Raw genomic sequence first — 4,977 nt, 5'->3', positions numbered from 1 at the left:
AATACTCATTTTATATACAATGTAATAAATAATAAAAGGTTTATATGCTGAATTTACCATACACATCCTTGAGGGGTATGTAATTTCAGTGTGACATCTCTTCTTTTTCCCACAATGGTTTCGTATCAATCATTCATAATGAATGTTCATCAGAAGGCATTCCTAGGGAAGTGAGTAGTTGAACTTTGCATAAATGTCAGTGTTTTGTGAGTAAGGTATGAATTAAATGAGTTTGCTGCAGTCTTCAGCTTGGAGTGAAGGAGGAGTACCCATTGTTATGGCTTAAGGTTGAATAGGCTAAAGCCCCCTGCAAAATGTAACTGGATTTTGAAGAATCCCACCAATTAATTAAGGCTAAAGATTTCTTTACTTGATCTTTTAGAATATTTTTTTAAATAACATAAGTAGTTCATTAAGCACAGCTTACCTTTTTTAAAAAAATATATATTTTATTGATTTTTTTTTTTTTACAGACAGGAAGGGAGAGAGATAGAGAGTTAGAAACATCAATGAGAGAGAAATATCGATCAGCTGCCTCCTGCACACTCCCTACTGGATATGTGCCTGCAACCAAGGTACATGCCCTTGACCGGAATCGAACCTGGGACCTTTCAGTCCGCAGGCCGACGCTCTATCCACTGAGCCAAACCGGTTATGGCAACTTACCTTTTTAAAAAAAATCTAGTAGTTTAATATTTACTGACCTCAAGTAATTCAGGATATATTATGGAGATTTCTTACAGCTTACAAATTCCATGATTTGGGGCATTTTGATTGCCAACACAACCGTACTATGGAATCACGGGTTACCTGTGGTTATAAAAGAGGACATTCTTTTTTATCTATCTATTCACTAGCAGACAATTGATCTCTTTAAATGTTCTATGAGGAATGTAGCTATACCACCATATACAATTGGCCTGGCCGGGTGACTCAGTTGGTTGGATCATCGTCCTGTATACCAAAAAGATTGTGAGTTTGATCCCCAGTTAGGGCGTTGTACTGGAGGCAACTGATTGATGTTTCTCTCTCACATTGATGTTTCCGTCTCTCTCTCTCTCTCTCTCTCTCTCTCTCAAATCAGTAGACATATCCTTTGGTGAGGATTAAAAAGAAAAGACAAAATTGGCTAAACCAGTGGTCGGCAGACTCATTAGTCAACAGAGCCAAATATCAACCGTACAACAATTGAAATTTCTTATGAGAGCCAATTTTTTTAAACTTAAACTATATAGGTAGGTACATTGTTATTAACTTAATTAGGGTACTCCTAAGGCTTAGGAAGAGCCACACTCAAGGGGCCAAAGAGCCGCATGTGGCTCGCGAGCCGCAGTTTGCCGACCATGGGAAACCCTTATTGTAGAAATTGTATTTTCCATTTTTAGGTACTGTAACTTCTGGAATTTGATAAACTTTTGTAACTAAAAAATAAATGATTCTTCTAGCACGAGATTCCTCTTATAAAATGGAGTTTAATCAACTCCTAGCTGTTCTGTTGAGCTTTGCTGCACAGACACCTGAATCCCATCATCCAACCTAAAATAGCATTTTTGTCCTTGCCTAGTATAACAGGGTTGATGAAGAGTTGCTTTGTTTCCAGAAGGCAGGAGAACTGCTTTGGTGAACTAGTGCATAGGAACACACAATGCACTGCCACATTTCTTTAGGTGGGAAGGATTTATGCTCAGTTCTAAAAGGGGCCCATGTCTGTTATTAACCTACATTTTTCATGAGGCCTTAAACTATATCAGGTCCATGGCAGAAATTTTAAGCAGTTTACTTTTGAATGGATATAAAAGCTTTTAAGTGCTGGAACAAGCAACAATTAAACTCAACATAGGCTGTTCCAGATTTTTCCCAAACAGAACTGGCATCAACGTCACCAGCTTAAACTGGGCTTCTGTTGTTGGAAATGAAAAGCAAATCAGAAGGCATCAAATGTAATTCCATTTTGAATATACCAACTCTTAGTTGCTCTGCTGTAGCAACTGGAGACTCTGAAGAAATTATAAGTTAAAGGACAGAAAATGTAATTCTGTCTCTATGGGCTTGTAAGAGCCTGTTATGTTAGTAAAATTCTGCTTTTTAAAAGTAAGCCTTCCTACAAGGCAGGCTTTTAGAAATTTTCACCCTAGCAAATTGCAGCAGAATATTTTTCTTCAATTGTATACTAGATGCAGGAGTTTCAGTTATCCTCTGTCTTCATGATGTCTTTAAAATTTCGAACAATATCTTTTATCACCAGTTTAGGAATGGTGTGAAGGCATTTAAATTGAATGATACACTGACAATGTGCTAATAAATGTTGGTATGTAAAAATGTAAAATAATCAGAAGGCTTATTTTAGGACATACAATTGTGAGAGGGTGGTGTGCTACACAGTGTGTGTTAATTATAGTGGTCAATCCAAGTAGACAATCATTGTCACAAACATTGTTTCTTAGTAAGAAAGCACAGACTTTGACTCTGACTATTGTTCCTAAATATGGACCACAGCACAAGGAGGTTTCCTTGAGGAGCACATAGAGTCATAAGGAAACCCAACAAGAGCTGTTAACTTTCAAAATGGCTGCAAAAGTGCCATGAAATTCAACCTTGCTTTGTGTTGTGAGATATCACACAAAGAATACCTTAAAACAATTTGTAGGGGTAAATGGAAAAAAGAGGAAAGATGCAAAGATAAAAAAATGAGAAGTAGATACACAGGTGTTTGAATGAGACTTAAAATGAATGAAGGAGCTGGCAGAAGGAACCTGTATCCGTGGCACAGAAATGCTTGGACCTTGCACCTGAAAGGTTAACAAACGTGAAGCCACTCAGAGAGGCATGATGACACTATTGGCCACATCACCCTGACTGACTCACAGTTGTGGAAATATTAGCAGATTTCATAAGGGCAGCCAAAAATCAATCTGAGAATTTCAGAACATTGAATTGAGGAAAGGAAAATAGTTGAATATATGGAATTGAAGGTTATTTTCAAAGTCATTTACAATGCTACATATGCACACACAGAAAAAATATAAGAGAAGAAATATTGCCTAGCAAATCAGATTATGTATATAAAATTCATTTTAAATAATTTCACCATTGTTTCACTTCTAGTGATTACTGTATCAATTTAAATTTTGGAAATAAAATTAGGGAAGCCTGGCCCTGGGTAACTGGGTAAGAATGAATATTAGTAAAGCTCTTTGCACTCTAGTCCCTGCTTTCTGGTCACTAATCTTCCACTTTGACTCTTATTTTTAATCACCCAGTATCCTCAGGGTGTCCAGATCAGTTCCAGCTCTCCCTTCTGGGGCTCATGTGTCTTTCTATCCTCTTTATATAGGATCTTCTCTCTCTCTCTCTCTTTCTCATTTATTCATTAATTCATTCAATTCTTTCACACATAAAAATATATGTCTCTTTATATATATATATCCTTTCTTCTATTTCCCTCATCCTAAAATGGGTCAATATTTTATCCCCCATTCCTTTAGCTTCAGGGCAGATGGATAATCTGACACACTAATTCACCAAAAGTCATTACTGCTTTTTGATGGATTGTTTTGTATCTCCCAGGGAATTCTTAAATATAGGGTATTATTTTTTACCAAAATGTTAATTCTTGCTTTAATAAAGAAGAGGTGGTTTTGAGCAGGGAGACATACAATAATCACCTCATACCATACATGTGACAGCCAATTCTACCTATATCCAAATAGCCTTAGATGTAGAAAAGGTGGTTCCAAAGGTTCCATTATGGTTATGCATATGCCTGGCTCCTATTCACTACAAGCTATGTATGCACAGTCGAAACTATGCTCTTTAGCCTGGGAATTTCAGAAAATTTTTTTAAAAAGAGCTCTGAATAAAAATTACGTGGAAAAACAAGCATATAGGACATGATAAGCAGATATAAAATGAGGTGGTCATCGATGCTTCTCTGTTGGCCCTGAGACTCCATCAAACAATGTAAAACCACTAGGTTAGATAAATTCTTATGCTCTAAACTTCATAGGTTTTGGTTATAGAATTGACCCTTGAAAACACAGGGGTTAGGGGAACCTACCCCGCTACGCACTCACAAATTCACATATAACTTTTTTTATGACATACTACTTTATATACACTAGGATGGCTATGATCAAAAGACAATTAAAACTGTCAGAGAGGATGTGGAGCAACTGAAGGCATTCTAACACTGCTTATGAGAATATAAGATGGTATAGCTACTTGGGAAACAGTTTGGCAATTTCTCAAAATGTTTATCCTAATGTTTACCATATGAACAAACAATTCCATTCTTAGCTTTATGCCCAAGAGAATTAAAAACATATGTTCACACAAAAGCTTCACACAAAAGCTTTTGACTTCTCCCAAGCTTAATTACTAATAGCCTACTATTAACCAGAAGCCTTACTGATAACATAAGCATCCAATTAACACAAAAATTATATGTGGTATGTATTATATACTATCCTATATAATAAAAGAGAAAAATGGTAATTGGCGTACAACGATACCCTTTTCATTGGCTAATCAGGGCTATATGCAAATTAACTGCAGATGGCAGTTAACTGACAACAAAATGGCGGTTAATTTGCATATGTAGGCACAATGCAGGGAGGCAAAAGGGAAAGCAGGAAGAAGCCCCCTGCCACTGACAGTGCCTCCCAGCCATGATCAGAGAATCAGGCGCCTTTGCTGCCCTGGCCAGTGATAGCAGGAAGTAGGGGTGGAGCCAGCGATGGGAGCTGGGCACGGTCGAAGCTGGCAGTCCTGGGAGCTAGGGGTCCCTTGCCTGGGCCTAAAGCAGAGCCCACAATCACGGGGCTGCTGCCGCTGTGGGACCCCACTGCCCGGGCCAGATGCCTCGGCCAGAAGCGATAGGCCTGGGCAGGGGCAGAGCGGGAGATCGCGGGGAGCTGGGAGTCCCCTGACCAGGCCTAATGCCTTGGCCAGAGGCATCAGGCCTGGGTGGGGGGCGCG

This window comes from Myotis davidii, unplaced genomic scaffold (assembly GCF_000327345.1).
Source record: "Myotis davidii unplaced genomic scaffold, ASM32734v1 scaffold488, whole genome shotgun sequence".
Classification (NCBI taxonomy): Eukaryota; Metazoa; Chordata; class Mammalia; order Chiroptera; family Vespertilionidae; genus Myotis; species Myotis davidii.
This window is presented reverse-complemented; position numbering follows the sequence as displayed.